This window comes from Plutella xylostella, chromosome 31, assembly GCF_932276165.1.
Source record: "Plutella xylostella chromosome 31, ilPluXylo3.1, whole genome shotgun sequence".
Classification (NCBI taxonomy): domain Eukaryota; kingdom Metazoa; phylum Arthropoda; class Insecta; order Lepidoptera; family Plutellidae; genus Plutella; species Plutella xylostella.
Genome location: NC_064011.1, coordinates 1417222 through 1434913, shown reverse-complemented (window position 1 = coordinate 1434913; position 17692 = coordinate 1417222). Strand labels below are relative to the sequence as shown.

Here is a 17692-nt window from a genome sequence, read left to right as displayed (position 1 = left end):
ATTTAGTCACAGATTGCGTCTGGAGTACATGTAGATTGTAGGGGTAAAGAAGTGCTGATACCGTGTTCCCTATTAAGTCCCATATCGTGGTTGCCTAGGTAAAAGCAGTCATGTTACATTTTTGAGTTTTCAAGAAAAATATTAGATTTCATAGATTAGATTAAAAAAATATATCTATTAGGTCTATTTAAATACCTAATAAATATTAGATTATGTTTAAGTTGCTTTATTCATTTATGTATCAATATGGCTATCTGTGTCAAATAAAGTCTTTCTTTTTATTTCATATAAACGACACGAATACTTATCTCGTTAGCTGTCTGCACAAATTGTTAATGTACAGTAAGGTGCAGAGAAACCTGACCCCCCTCAGAAGCATTGTTACTATGAGAGGGGGGTCAGGTTTCTCTGCACTTGGCCGTACATACAATACACCCAAAGCTTGCCGGGAAGAGATCGCTTTTAGGAATAAGGACGTATTTTGTACTTACTCTGCCTTTTTGCTCTACCTCATTCGAGAGACTAATATCCATTTTGTTTCCTTACAGGAGAATTTCTGAAGAAACCATCAACAGAGGTATGTAAAACAAAATAACTGCACACACAGAGTAAAATCACTCTGAGATTTTTTTAAATCAGACAAGTTTCCTAATACTTTTTTAAAAAAGATAAAAAATATTTGGAAATTATCTGTTTTTTTTTAATTCTTTAATATACTTTTTTCCTTATAAGTAGGTACGGACTAAATAGAATTTTGATTTTCATACCTACCATGGATACTTAACCCTATTTCATGGTTTGAAGTCTTTGTGAGTATATACGATCATGAAGGCCAAAATGTAAGTCATCCATATCATTCCATTTGGTACGGAAATGTGACCTGAAAAGAGTAAAATTGGATATTACTCACAAAATCGTGATCCTATCAAATAAAATATTATATTTCCTTGGTAAAAAGAATTGTTTGAGTGACGGGGTTTATGGGAATTTCTTACACATGACTCGAGCTTTGGATTTTATACGAGAAAATATATTGTACTATGTTATATTTTATACATGTGATTTTATATTGTGATGTGTATATCTTGACCTAATACTACTTTTGTATACTTTTGGCATACTACTTACTATTTTTGTAACACTTTGTGTTTTTTTATGTGATATTGTACTTTCTGTATTTTTAAGACTTAACGTCATAACCTTCTTTATAAATACCTTACATTGTGTTATGTAAATCAATTTCCGCTTTGAGACTTTTAACCGACTTTGCCGAAGCAGAATTAATTAAACCAGCTTTTCCTGTTCAATATCAGCCCCGGTACAGTACCGACCACGTAACTTGACCATTTTATACTTAATAAATAGTAATAAATATGTGGGGACCTCACACTCACGGCCATCCGACCCCAAGCTAGGCAGAAACTGTGTTATGGCTGTCGGACATTATCTACACAAATACATAGATACTAAACATAAATATCAACACCCAAGACCCGAGTACAAATGTCTGTCTTTCAACAAATATCTGCCCCAGCCGGGAATCGAAGACAGGACCTTCGGCATAGCAGTCAGGATCAATAACCACTATATACACCATTCAGCCACTACACCATACCACAGAATAATAACTAGTACCAGGTACAGAAGTCCATCTTCGCAATGGCTATCAAAGAAATATGACTCCATCCCATAAGCAATAAGATCTAATTTAGATCGCGCTCCAGCCGCACACGTTTTTATTTACTTACCTACCAATTTATTTTTGAGGGAATATGCGCCTTATTTCACTGGACTACGGTGCATAATAAGTTATACGTGGTTATACGCATTGAAAAAGAAGCCACCTTAGGGTTGCCTCAGCACCACAGACTACAACGTTTACTAAACAACGGACTGAGTTTGTAAAAAGAATGTCATGATATTAAAACAAAATAATTTGAATTTAGAATACAAAGCTATTCCAAACTTTTTTTCTATTGGAAATAACCAGTAAAAACAATGACAATTTCATAGTTAAGATATTTTGAAGTACATAAAATATGTATGAATCTAAGTACCTAAAACATTTAATTTTGTGAAAACATGTTTTTTTTCGTTATAATTTATATTATGGATATAATTTATATTATGATACAGAACGTGTTAGTTTCGTTAAGCACTAATCCCACTCAGCGCACATTTTATAATCGATTCATTAAAACATTTTGAAGGTAGTTGTGTCTGTAAGGGCCGGTTTTTCAATGCCAGGATAAAACGTCAAATAACTATCTAACGAATAATTTTATTTGGCTGTTTATCGGCCTGGTAGTTGTTTAACCATTTTTCAATTGTGATTTATTCCATAGATAACTATCTTACCGATTTTTCTATTTGAACTCAGGAGAGATGAAACAAGTATATGCGCAGACACTAGTGCTAAAGCAGGACAGACTACTATTTCAATTGTCAGTGTCAACTATCACTGTCAAGCAAATAGCAATCAAGCCACAAGCCTCACTGACTGTTTGGTTTGGTTGTTTTGATTTTGGTATTTAAATTTGTTATTTTTGAATCACAATGGTTTCACAAAAAAGAGAGCGTTTAGCGAATTTTAATAATGCTGAAGTTACTGTGAAGTGAGTTTGGTAGATAAATTCAAACATGTCATAGAAAATAAAAAGACCGATGCTGCAATAAATAAGGATAAGGAGACTGCATGGAAGAAAATTGAGTTTTCTTTTAACTCCAGTGGTATAACCACAAGTGTCCGCTCATGGAAAACCCTTAAGTTAAAGTACGAGGGCATCAAAAAAACAATGAAGATGAAGTCTTCCCTGCAAAGGCAGGAGATGTACAAAACTGGAGGTGGGCCCTCAAATGCACCTCCATTTATCGATGTAGAAGAAAAGGTGTTAGGCATTTGCTCCAGCATTACCATTCAACATATCCTTAATTTAGAATTAACAAATAAAAACTGAAAGAAATAATTATAACACCTATGTTTTATTATCAAGTACTGGATGGTTTCTCTCTTTTCTCCTCAGCCTATAGCAGTCCAATACTGGACATTGATGATCATCCCGCCAAGCCGGAGGGATGTCTTAGATACTTATACATAGCATAGGTTACCTACTTATCCTCAAATGAAAAACTATATTAATAATTTTTTATGAAGGAAGTGCTGCTACATTCCTGTTTTATAAAATTAATGATTGAAAATAAATCAACATAATGTTTCTAGTCTGGTGCCTTTCGGCGATGAAATTCTTTTGCATCCCCCATACTATAATGATCAGGCCTCGTTTTGACGACTGTGACTTTCCTTTCAAATGGATTAATATATTTGTTCATTACTGCCTCTTCTTCGATCGCCATATCATCAATATCATCGAAAATATCCATTGAAAATGACGATTATTCTCTGCGCTCGGTAGTTTAGAATTGATATAAACGCAAAAAAGAACTTACAATAACCTCAAATGTCAAATTATCAATCGAATAAGCCCTATCTGGCGGCCCAAGCAGCAGATAGATTTATTCCCCAGTTAACTGAGTTATTGGACGAATAAGCTCTATCTGACATTTGAAAAATGTAATATTTCGCTATCTGTCGAATAAACGCTATCTATCTGTCTATCTGAGCATTGAAAAATCGGCCCTAAATTTAATAATTTAACGAAAAAAATATTGGAATAGACTTTGTTCAACATGGAGAAAAAAAGGGTTTGTAGTTCGAATTAATTTCATTTCAAATAAGGAACGTAGAAGAAATCAATAAAATACTTAGATTAGTTTTACCTGTCAGCATCTTTTGGTAATGTAAAAAAATTTAAATTTGGATCACGATCCGTATTTAAGCAATTAAATACGGCACAGTATCTTTTTGCTGCTTTTTTTCTTTTTATGTCCATTTTTCTATTCATAATTCGCGCGCGCGTGTATCGTCTTCCGCTTGCGGCAGCCGACTAGATTTGCCCACTCGAAGCGGCAGGCGCCAGGCTGGCGCCAGCGCCGCCCACGCGCGGAGTGACACAGGCCTGACCATACTTCGGTACCTAATTTATTAAGTATATGCAAAAAAATTACCTAATTGGCTTGTACCTTATATCCAGCAGATGTCGTAAGTTGGAAAATTTACCCTACCAAACCCTAACACCTAGAACATAGACTATAATATGGTCTATGCCTACAGTAGAGAGTCGTGGCGTTACGGATAAAGTCTCGGCCCTCATTCGTGACTTCGTAAGGCAGTGGGTTCGAATTCAACCAATGAATTCTTTAGAAATGAAGAATTTAGGTAAAATAAAAGCACGTAGGTACTCTTACGGTGAAGGAAAACATCTTGAGGAAACCTGCACATCTTGAGGAAACCAATCGTCGTCAATCTTAATTCTGCTATAGACAAGAAAAACTTAATAAAAGGAATAAAGGCTTTTAACTCAAGTAATAAAAACGACAAATTTAATTCAACTCATCTTGGCCTTGAAGGGCCCTCTAAGGCGGTATATGTTGGAGAGCATTTGACAGCCAAAGCAAAAAGATTATTTTATCTCTCACGTGAATATGCAAAATCTAAAGACTACAAATACTGCTGGACATCGAGCGGAAGAGTGTTTCTCAGAAAAGATGACAATGCACCTTACATATTAATCGCTAATGAGAAACAATTGGAAGATATCAATAATTTAGCACCCAATCCCAAATGACTATGCAAAAATGAATTGATTACTTGCTTGTTTTATGTAATTTTGTCTTTAATAACCTATTTTGTAAGCACGCACTACTATTGTTACACACACTCAACATCTCCATCATCCAGTACTGCTCACACAAATCATTCACACACTTTAAATCACCCACACATACTACCTTTTACACACCGTATTCTTAATATCCAATTCCAATCCAAAAAAAAATCTATGTATGTTCAACTCCAACACAGAGCACTTGCAGGGTTCAAATCTTACAAGATAACATGCTCCTGGAAACAAGTTCGTTCCAGGTTCTTTATACATCATATTAAAAATCATGATCAACCACAGGGATATAGGACCGAGCATTGACGAAGTCAATGTGTCTCGATCCTTCTACTTATCCGAACCCGAGCAGTGCAAGACATACATAAAACTTAATAATAGGACAGTTACAGCATTATCCTTAAACATTCGTAGTATTTATTGTAATAAAAATTTTGACAACTTTGTGTTACTTTTGAATCAAATAAACTCAGACTTCGATATCATTATTCTTACTGAATGCTGGCTTTCACAACAACAAAATAATCTTCCTCAAATTCCGGGATATGATATCTTTACTTCTAGCAATTACATTAACCAAAATGATGGCATCGTTATTTTTATTAAACATTCCCTACAAAATTACAAAGTCATTGAAGAGAAAATTCCAAACACCAATTGCCTGGTTATCACACTTGGTAAGGAATATGCTTTCATAGCTATATATAGACCACCATTTAATAGGAAACTATCCGAATTCTGTGACGAACTGGACCTTATCCTTGATAAATACAAAATGTTTCCTAACCTATTCATTCTTGGAGACGTAAACCTGGACATAAAACATAATAACAATAATGAAATTGATGCCTCTTACTATCTCAATATGCTGGCCACGCATGGTTTGCTCCCAGGTCACCAATTTCCAACTCGGGATCCTAGCAATACTTGTCTTGACCACTGCATGATCAAGTCCATGAATGAGTCTACAGTAGTAGTTCTGCCACCCTCGATTACAGACCATTCACCTGTCATCCTCTGCACTGAATCCCGCACTATATGTATTGCCCATAAAAATAAAACTAAAACAAAAATTAATTATAACGCCATCTGTCAGGAGTTGGAAACAATACAATGGGACGAGGTACTCAACTCTGAGAACGTAAATGAAATAACTGATAAATTTATAACCATCGTATCCAATTCAATAGCACACAATACTACAATAACTCCTATACCACGATCAAGGCAAAATATATCCCCATGGGTAACAGTTGGGCTAATGAAATCTATAGCTAAGCGAGATAAACTGCACAATAAAGTAAGAAATAATCCCAAAGATGCCACTCTCAGAAAAACCTATCTAGATTATAGAAATATATGCAAAGCAGCCATAAGAAAATCTAAAAACTTATACGACCAGGCCGAGTTAAAGAAACAAGGAGGTGATAGTAAAGGAGTTTGGAAACAAGTTAAGAGAATATGCAACACCAATAATAAGTCTAATAACTCTGATGGATTATTAAAAAAGGGAATGGATGTGAACGATTCACTAAACAAAACGAATGAATACTTTTCGACTATTGGATCTACATTGGCACACAACATCTTGTCCAATACAAAATGCACAGAAACTGAGTTGGCCCACAAAATTAAATCGGATGGATGTGCCTTGGACTCGTTCTTGCTCCTACCACCTGATGAATTCGAAATTAGCTCAATGATAAAATCCCTTAAGAGTGACTCGGCTCCTGGAGTGGACAGGATATCAAATAGGCTGATTAAACTTGCTCATGACTCATTGCTGATGCCTATAACTAAAATATGTACCCTCAGCATTGATACTGGAGTAGTGCCTGATGCTTTAAAGGTATCTACAATCCGTCCTATTCACAAGGGCGGGGATGGAGATGACGTATCAAACTACAGGCCTATATCTCTTTTACCGGCACTTTCTAAAATATTGGAGAAACTGGTAAATAAAAGGCTGAAAAACTTCCTAGAGTCCAGAAATATATTATCCAACAACCAATTTGGGTTCAGGACGAAACGGTCAACTGAGGATGCAGTTACTCAACTCACCAGTTTTGTTACCAGTAAACTCGACAGGGGGGAGAGGTGTTTAGGCGTTTTCTTGGACTTTGCCAAAGCGTTTGATACCGTGTCCATCCCCATACTGTTGGCAAAACTGGAAAGTATTGGAATCCGTGGTCTGCCCTTGCTTTGGTTTCAGAGTTACCTCTCAAACAGAAAACAGAAAGTGAAGATTGGTAATGACGAGGGTGACTACGCTGTTGTTAATTTTGGAGTGCCACAGGGAAGTATACTGGGCCCCACACTGTTCCTCGTGTACATTAATGAACTGTGTAAGATGACCATCACAAATGGCCAAGTAATTACCTTTGCTGACGACACAGTTCTCTTGTTTCATGGGCCATCTTGGGCAGATGTTCAGCAACACTCTAACGAAGGTTTGCGAAAAGTTTCTGCTTGGCTCCAAGATAACTTACTGACTGCAAACACAACTAAGACAAAATACGTCACCTTTGCAATCACTGCACGTTCGCTCCCATCAAGTAACCTAGACCTGGTGTTGCACGGGTGCAGTAACACACTGAGCTGTAGTTGCCCTGTATTAGAGCGGAAATCTTCAATAAAATATCTTGGTGTCATCATCGATGAAAAACTTAACTGGTCTGAGCATATCCGAATCCTCTGTGGTAGAACTCGCAAATTGATCCGCATCTTTAAAAAGCTCAGGCATGTGGCAGATCGTGATGTATTAATGATGGTCTACTACGCTCTCGCCCAGTCCATACTTGGCTACTGCATCACAGCATGGGGTGCCGCAGCTCAGACGCATATGCTCCCGCTGGAGCGCGCCCAGCGCCTCCTTCTAAAAGTGATGTTTTTTAAACCCAGACGTTACGCCACAACTCAGCTATACAATGACTGCTCAGTGTTATCAGTTCGCCAACTATATATAAAACATTTAATAATAAAACAACACTGTACCATTAACCTTGATGAAATAAAAGTTAAAATGAATACTCAAAGAAGAACAGATCGTATCTTTATAATGCCATCGACTCACACTGTTTTTGCCCAAAAAAAACACTCCTTCCTAGGACCTTTCATTTACAACCAACTGAGTAAAACATTAAATCTATTAAATCTAACACGTACCCATTGTGCCAAACAAATCCACAACTTCCTTTCAGAAAAGAACTACCTAGAGACAGAGGAATTCCTTAAAACAAGTTACTAACATGAGCCATACACGCATAGGTATACACACACACACACACACACTCACACACACAACACTCACACACACACACACACACACACACACACACACACACACACACACACAAACACACACACACGCACCCAAACACTCATAATATAATTACTCTCCACTCAACAATGCATGTATTTAAATTATTCTCTTTTAATATTATTTATAATTTTGTGTCTATTACTAAAATTGAATTGCATATTTTTATTTAAATTATATTAATGAATGAATGAGTGTATTTGCACAAAAACGCATGATAAGTTTATATTCAAATTTAACATACTTACCTCTTACCTAAAAGAGCTATGTTATGATTAGAGTTATCAATGTTAACATCATTTAAGTTAATTCAGTTTATAATAATTAAAGTTTACTGTTACTTGTCACACCATTGTAAACCGCTGTGACCCTACAATACAGGATTACCTAGTGTAGGGAACAGAGGCAAATAGAATCTATATACAGACCACATTCAATATAGCCTAATTAATATTAAATTTTTTATAATACTGTACCTCTGTAAATGAAAATGAAATAAAATTATGATTATGATGATGATCTAGATTCTATAGATGTGCGCTCTTAGTGCATTGTACTCATTAAAAAACGGTGATACCGCTCGCGACCTATCACGTGAGTACAAATGTACAGCGAAAAAGCGGGTGAATCGCTTACGAGTCATCTCTGACTCTCCCTCGTGGATTACAGTCGTGAGAATTATGTATTCTATTCTCTGTGGGGGTGTAAGTACCTGCACCTGACTCTCTCGAGTGGAACCTTTGTGCATATCCCCAAGGTCTAAACTGCCTTTCTAAGCTTGGACCATTTCCCACCACGCTGGTCCACTGCGGGTTGGTGGGTTCACATATCTAGATGTGCTAAATCTAGATATGCAGGTTTCCTCACTGTGTTTTCCTTCACCGTAAGAGCGATGGTATACATTGTACTTCAGTTAAAAGAACTTATTGGTACATGTCAGCGTCGGGATTCGAACCCGCATCTCTGGCGTGAGAAGCGAGCGCTTACCCGACTGAGCTACCACCGCTCCCGCGAGAATTATGTATGTATGGTCAGGTTATATTACTTTCATTTGTTCGGCATTCTTTGTACCAGAAAGAATAAATCTTCTGGAGAGTGGAACATTTTTTATTAAACTGCTCTCTCATTCTCGCAAGTACATCATTGTTGGTACTTAGCTGGCTTCTTGGGACTTGCTACGGATGTCTGGTACTCTGACAGACACGTTAATTATAAAGCATTGCACTTTTTATACGTACGCCTTAAGAGTGCAGTTGCAACTACAATGGTTGTTATTTACTTTGTCTGGCATTGTACCTTGTACTAGCTCTAATGAGAAAGTTAGAAGCTTTTTTTTGTTCAAGTCCAGACATTTTGCTACATTTACAGAGCTATGTTGTAGTAGGGACCGTGTGAAGTCAGTAAAGTCAAAATCAAAGTGGAAATTTGTAGTAGTAGTATACGACTAAGTACTACTACTAATTTCCACTTTGATTTTGACTTTGTTGTAAATAACATTAAATACTTAAAATATAATACAATAAGGGCGGCCTTATCGCTAAAAGCGATTTCTTCCAGGCATTTAAGAATAGAATAGAATAGAATAATATTTATTTCAGACATAAGTCCATATTTGTGTTAGTAACAATTTGGCTTATTATCTAGGTTAGTTACATTATTAAATTAAAAAGAATAACATTATTACATTATTAAATTAAAAACAATAATATTATTAATACATTATTAAATTAAAAAATATATAAATTATTAAATACATATGTATTTAATCCAAATGCTCCTTGCAAACAAGTATTATAAATACTTATTTACAAAAAACTTTTGGATTTTTAGGGCTATGGATTTTTACCCAGTGACACAAAAGTATTTAAGTACAATTTCTAGCTTTTTAGTCTAGTACACCTTAAAGAACCGATGACCGATGGGGTAAACGTGTTATGGAGTGGAGGCCGCGACTAGGCAAACGTTGTGTGGGACGCCCTCCGGCTAGATGGAGTGACGACTTGCGAAAGGTGGCTGGATATGATTGGATGTGGAAAGCTAAAGATCGCATCCAGTGGCGTGCTTTGGGAGAGGCCTACGTCCAGCAGTGGACTGCTATAGGCTGATTATGATGATGATGATGACACCTTAACGCCTCAGGCGTTGAGTAGATAGCATTATTACGTGGTTCAACATTTTGCCATAGCGCGTTATAAGGCCATACATGATAATGTGATATAAGTTTTTACAAAACGAGATTATGTAACGAAACGATACTTTGGCCAAACGTTATTATACAATACGAGATTAGGGGAAAATATTAGGCCAAAAAGGTGGAACCTGTTGTAATACTTTATAATACCTTCATAAGTTGCTATTTTATAGCAGAATGAAGGTGCTTAAACAATGCTGCGAGGATTTTAGTATCTTTAAGATTGTTTTTATGTGTTGATTCTTACTATTACCACTAATTAATTATTAATAATATAATAAGTATTTGTACCCTTTACCAATCGGGAAACAAGGTTGTGAGAATGTACATCATCATCATCATCATCATCAGCCAATAATCATTCACTGCTGGACATACTCTCCCAAGCAGCGCCACAACACTCGGTCCTCGGCCTTCCTCATCCAATCACTACCGGCTACGCGCCTAAGGTCGTCGGTACAACGGGCAATAAAGTGTAAGACTAGATAGGTATTAAACATTATTCGCTGTCGACTACCTTATTCATCAGTCTGTTGTATGTGTGAATGTACTTATGTGTGGGTAACATGAATACAGACAGTTGTTGATCACACGCCGAGCTGTTTGATTGCGTCTCACCTCCCTAGACTCTTTACATGGTGTCAGGTGTAAAAATACTAGTGTATTTATTAGTTTATTAGTTTGGTGCATAAAATACAATGTCGTTATCAATACAACAACCGGGTCCCATGCTAGAACACGGAAATCTAGCTGTAAACTGGCGCGAGTGGAAGACATCTTTCGAGTATTATTTAATTGCTTCGGGTTCTGATAAGAAACCGTGTCGTGAAAAATGTGCATTGTTCCTTCATATTATTGGAAAATATGGACGCGAAATTTATGAGGAATTTGACCTTGATGCGGAAACATTAAAATACGACCAGTTGGTGAAGAAATTCCAAGAAAGATGTGATCCTACTCTCAACATAAATTACGAACGCCATGTTTACTTCGAAACATACCAAAACGGCGATCCGTTTGACAAGTTCTTGAGCAATTTAAGAATTCGGAGCAAAAGTTGTGAATTTGGTACTCTGCGTGACAGTATGATACTTACACAAATAATTCGAGGTTTGAAAGACTCACAAATGCGAGAGAAAATGCTGGCGAAATCACAACTCAAATTAGAAGATGGCATCGCATGGTGTCGGACGGCTAAACGAGCGAGCCAGCAGGCGGCGGCATGCAGCGGCAGCGGCGCGCTGCACGGCGGAGCCGCGGCGGCGGAGCTTGAAGAGATGGCGCGCGGCGCGGCCTCGCGCGGCAGCGGCGGCCCCCGCAGGCGCGGGCGAGGCGGTCGCGGCCGCCGGCCTGGCGCGGGCGGCCTCTCGAGCGGCAGCGGAGGCCAGGGCGGCGCCCGGGGAGGCGGCGCTGCCGGGCCCCCTCGTACGTCCCCAAATGGAAGTGTTTGTGGTAGATGTAGTGGTTGGCACGGGCCTGGTGACCGCTGTCCCGCATATAATGTGAAGTGCTACAGATGTGACCGCTTTGGTCATTTTTCTAAGTGTTGCAACGTTAGGGCCGTGAACGAGTTGGCTGATGATCACGGTTACCACGGTGAGGACATGGACAGTGGTGAGTTCATGCTATATAACATTTCAATCGAAGCAACAGGAGACAATAAAACATCATGGTATGAATCAATCTCAGTAAACGATGTGTCTGTGAAATTTAAACTAGATAGTGGTGCTGAAACTTCTGTTATGTCACTGAGTAGTTTTTTAAATGCCGGCTTTCAGGTTGATACGTTGCATAAAACAAATATTGTTTTAAAAGAGATAAGCAAAAACCGTTTACCCGTAATGGGCTACTTTACAGCGCAACTTAAATATAAGGGATTTATTAGTTCCACACAAAAAATATTTGTTTTAAATGTTGAATGCAACAATCTGCTTGGGCTGAAAGCATGCACAGATTTACAGCTTATTGCACGCATAAATGAAATAAGTCACAACCAAATTGATAACAATTTATTTGAGGGAATTGGGTGTTTGCCAAATTTATGTAAAATATCGATTGATAAAAGTGTCCCACCAGTAGTAAATGCGACTAGAAAAATACCATTAAAACTGCGTCCGCGTTTAAAAGATGAACTCGATAATATGGAGAAGCTTGGCATAGTGGTCCGGGAGGACGGGCCCACCGACTGGGTCTCGAGCATTGTTTTGGTTGAGCGATCTGATAAGAAGCTTAGGGTGTGTTTAGATCCCTTTCACTTAAATAAAGCCGTGCGACGAAGCCATTTTCAGTTGCCGACACTGGATGAAATCGCTAGTGAGCTAGATGGGGCTACCGTTTTTTCAAAGTTAGATGCAAAAAATGGGTTTTGGATGCTAAATTTGGATAATGAGAGTTCTAAATTATGCACCTTCTCCACACCGTTTGGGCGTTATCGTTTTCTGCGCATGCCATTCGGAATTAAATCAGCGTCAGAAATATTTCATAATGAAATGTTTAAAATATTTAAAAACAAGGGCGTTGCGGTCTTTGTTGATGATATCTTGGTTTATGGAAGGACACAGTCTGAACATGATGAACGATTAGAAGAGGTGATTAGAAAGGCAAGCGAGAATGGTGTAAAATTTAATAAAGAAAAATGCACTTTCGGCGTTTCGGAAGTGACATTCTTGGGTCACATTTTTAACGCAAACGGTATGCGTCCCGATTCCAATCGTGTTAAGGCTGTAGTTGATATGCCTATTCCCAAAGACAGAAAAGAGCTAGAGCGTTTTCTGGGTATCATAAATTATTTGTCGAGATTCATACCAAATTATAGTGAAATCTCATCACCGTTAAGAGATCTCTTAAAAAAAGATAATATATTCGAATGGTCATCTACTCAAACTTTATGTTTCAATCAACTGAAATCGATTATCAGTAACGCGCCCGTGTTGAGATATTATTCCCCGTCGGAGCCAGTGACCGTGTCGGTGGACGCGAGCTCGCGCGGGCTGGGCGCGTGCCTCATGCAGGGCGGGCAGCCAGTCGCGTACGCGGCGCGCACGCTCACCCCCGCCGAGTCGCGCTGGGCGCAGATTGAGAGGGAACTTCTCGCCATTGTGTTTGGTTGTACACGGTTTCACCAGTACATATATGGTCACGACAGTGTAACAGTTGAAACAGACCACAAGCCTTTAGAGTCAATATTCAAAAGACCGCTTAATGATACACCAGCACGCTTGCAAAGCATGCTATTAAAATTACAGACATATGTGATAAATATCACATATAGGCCAGGCAAATATACAGGGTGTCCCAAAAGTCAACGTCATCCCTTAAAGGGCTGATAGGTCAGCTTATGAGAGGCCAGAATATCACAATATGACCTTAGTAAAAACTCGATAATTTTCGAGATATTGACACTTTTATAATTTTGCTGAAAATCGACACCTTGGATCAGTTTTTTGCGTGCCGCCGGTACAAAAATCCATATTGTTAGAATTTGTTTGGTGTTGCATCATTCTGTATAGCCCTGCTATTGATCGCAGTCAAAAAAAATATCGAGTAATGCTGTATGTTTAAAAAAAACACGGTTTTCAAAGTCATAAAAGGTAATCGTATTTTTTTATAAACAACTTTGACTCTACATACTGTAAAAAAAATATACCACGCAAACCTGGCACCTTATTTGAAAAGATTGCTCATTTAATGCAGTTTCCAAAATGGTATGAAACGTTGCTATTGTTTCAATTAACAAAAAAGTTATTGCTATTTTAGTACAAAACGACCTCGATGTAAAATTGTTTGAAGGAAATTTATCTGACTGAATTTATTAAGAGTAAGTCATATTGGAATGAGTAAAAGTAAAATAGGTAGAGACAACGTTGTCACAGTTAATAAAAAAACGCATTTTGAGTATCTTTCTCGAAAAAAGTGGACTATAGCAACTCCACATTCCCCATAAATGTAGCGCATGGTAACGTACATTCCTGAGTAGTGCTAATGTGTGATATTGTACAAGTAAAACGCTTACACATGTACATTGTACACCCACAGTATCAAAAAAAGGGACAGATCAGTTTGTCATTAACATTACCTCTAATTACTTGTTATTTATTTTAAAGTTATTGTTAAACAAAACCAAACTCTCTAAATTATGATTATGACCATTAATGAGTATTATTTTTTGCTGATTATGTACTTAATATAATAATGTGGTGTTATAATTTTGAGAAATAAAAATAAAAGTCAATAAATGTTTGTTTTTTTTAAATAAGGTGTAAAAAACGCAAAATATCTTTTAAAAGAGTTTGGTAAGTTTTTTCGTAGTTATTTTTGCGTCATCTATGATGCGTAGGCTGACCCCACCACCTATTTTACTTTTACTCATTCCAACATGACTTACCCTTAATAAATTCAGTCAGATAAATTTCCTTCAAACAATTTTACATCGAGGTCGTTTTGTACTAAAATAGCAATAACTTTTTTGTTAATTGAAACAATAGCAACGTTTTATACCATTTTGGAAACTGCATTAAATGAGCAATCTTTTCAAATAAGGTGCCAGGTTTGCGTGGTATATTTTTTTTACAGTATGTAGAGTCAAAGTTGTTTATAAAAAAATACGATTACCTTTTATGACTTTGAAAACCGTGTTTTTTTTAAACATACAGCATTACTCGATATTTTTTTTGACTGCGATCAATAGCAGGGCTATACAGGGGGATGTAACACCAAACAAATTCTAACAATATGGATTTTTGTACCGGCGGCACGCAAAAAACTGATCCAAGGTGTCGATTTTCAGCAAAATTATAAAAGTGTCAATATCTCGAAAATTATCGAGTTTTTACTAAGGTCATATTGTGATATTCTGGCCTCTCATAAGCTGACCTATCAGCCCTTTAAGGGGTGACGTTGACTTTTGGGACACCCTGTATGTACATTGCTGACACGTTATCGAGATCACCAACAGAAAGAGTTGTATGTACGGAGATGAGTGATGACGTCACCATTCACGTGAACGCCATGTATGAAAGTGTGAATGCAACGGATGAATGTTTAAAAAGAATTAGAGATGAAACAGAGAAAGATGAAACGCTTCAGTGTGTTAAAAAACACTATTTTGAAGGCTGGCCTGACAACAAAATTAAAGTTCATAATTTAGCCAAACAATATTGGACAGTAAGAAATGACTTGCATTATGTTAACGGCATACTTTTTCGTAACAAACAAATAATAATTCCTAAATCCATGCGTAGTGAGATGCTAGAAAAAGTGCATGAAGGACACTTAGGGATCGAAAAATGCAAGAGGCGAGCTCGTGATATATTATTCTGGCCGGGCGTGTCCAGCGAGATCGAGCAGCGGGTGCAGCGCTGCGAGCCGTGCCAGCGCCACCGCGCCGCGCTGCCGCGGGAGCCGCTCGCGCCGCACGCCGCGCCCACGCTGCCCTGGCAAGTGTGTGCCACCGATATATTTGAATTAAATCAAAAACATTATTTAATCGTCGTGGACTATTATTCAAAATATTTTGAAGTTGCACCATTAATTGACCTCACGAGCCGCACCGTTATTCAAAATATGAAAAATATATTCAGTCAACACGGTATACCAAAAAAGCTGATTTCGGATAATGCGACCCAGTACTCTTCTGCGGAATTCCAAGAATTCGCAAAATACTGGGAATTCATTCACACCACAAGTTCACCACTATATCCAAAATCAAATGGTCTCGCCGAAAGATTTGTTCAAACTATAAAAAAACTTCTCATTAAAGCGCGCGAAAACAACACCGACTGGCAATTAGCATTATTAAACTTTAGAAACACACCTGTGACTGGTGAAGAATACTCCCCAGCACAGCTGTTGATGGGTAGGAAGCTAAATACTAGACTACCGGTATCCGAAGAAGAACTTAAACCGACATTAATTGACAACAAAAAATTAATTAAAATGCGTGAAAAACGAACGCATTACAATAAACAATACTACGACCATGGGACAAAACCGTTATCACCTTTGCAACCGGGTGAAAATGTTAGAATGCGTGATAAAGGCATATGGATTAAAGCTAAGGTCATAGGACTCGCACGAGGTAATCGATCATATTGGGTACAAACTGAAAATTCTAGGAGATATCGCAGAAATAGGTCTCATATCCTCAAACAAAACAATGACGTAGATAGTCAACCAAATGATTACTCATATCTCGATGAGCCGGTCGATGAGCCCGCCCCCCCTCCCCGCGCGGCCCCGGCGGCGGCGCACCCAGCTGATGCCCCCGCCACGCATCAACATACTTACATTACTAAGAGTGGCCGCATATCTAAACCCCCTAAAAGATTTGAAATTGTTAATTAAAAAACCTATGAGATAAACTGTACAAATAAGATTAGTACCTAAGAAATAAGAAATAAGAAATAAGAAATAAGAAATAAGAAATAAGAAATAAGAAATAAGAAATAAGAAATAAGAAATAAGAAATTTATTGGGTAACAGACTTCAGTAAGTAAAAATAATAATCCTCTAGATTCACAATGACATGTTTTGTTAAATATATTTAAGTTATTATTATGGTTCACGTCGAAAATCACACTAGGTGGACCCTGTATTATGATTTCCGACGCTCCCCCCTCAGAAAAGTTCGCTAGTTAACAAAAAATCATTTAAATCAATAAAAAACAAAAGAAAACAATAGACTTGTAAATACCTGTACGATAGAAGTTAGGTATACTTATATATATTACTTAACTCTGGTGTTTTGGATACAATTACATTAGGTTCAACCACGTAACTAAGCACCTACTTTCTTTTACAATAGTTCAATTAAAAACAAAAACATCATCAATTGAATCAAATATTTCGCTATCATAGATATCGCACAAAATCAAGTCAATGAGTAAATGTGGGTAATTTGATAACAAATAGTCCATCTCAACAATCTCAAGTTTGCACGCTTCGCTATAACAAAGTAAACTGACAAATTGATCTCATGTAAATTAGTCCTTATGCATACGATGTAAGGTTCATATTTTATATTTTCCTATTGGTGATTGTTACATTTTGATTTATAAAGAATACGGGTTACACAGGTTAGACAACGATAACTTTCAACTTCGAACATTTGAGTCGCTTAATATAGACGTAAGGTGAAAATATTTTCTACCAATAGTAATTAACAGATAACAGGTTTGTAGATAGTTGATAGTTAATAGTTATGCAAAATTAGTACTTTTAGTTGTATGAGATTAGTTTTTTTTCTCCATTTGTAAATTATTTTAAAATAAATTAAAAAAAAAAAAAAAAAAAATATTATAATACATTGTTTGAATTATTTATCAAATATTATTCAGAAAAAAAAAAATTAAAAAAAAAATATGGGTTTAGGTATGTTATGGATTCTTAGTTATTAGGTTATTTTAAGGAGAATTGATTCAATCATCTCGTAATCGGTGCTGAGAAGCC

At 37.2% G+C, this 17692-nt stretch overlaps 1 protein-coding gene across 1 annotated transcript in view; it reads left to right on the top strand.

The window, feature by feature from the left end:
* LOC105382966 (sex peptide receptor) overlaps window positions 1-17692 on the top strand; it is a 271017-nt gene that overhangs the window by 87525 nt on the left and 165800 nt on the right. Inside the window, exon 2 of the mRNA XM_038114644.2 lies at window positions 549-577. The gene's annotated coding sequence lies outside the window, so the exon portion shown is untranslated. The remainder of the gene's footprint in view (window positions 1-548; window positions 578-17692) is intronic.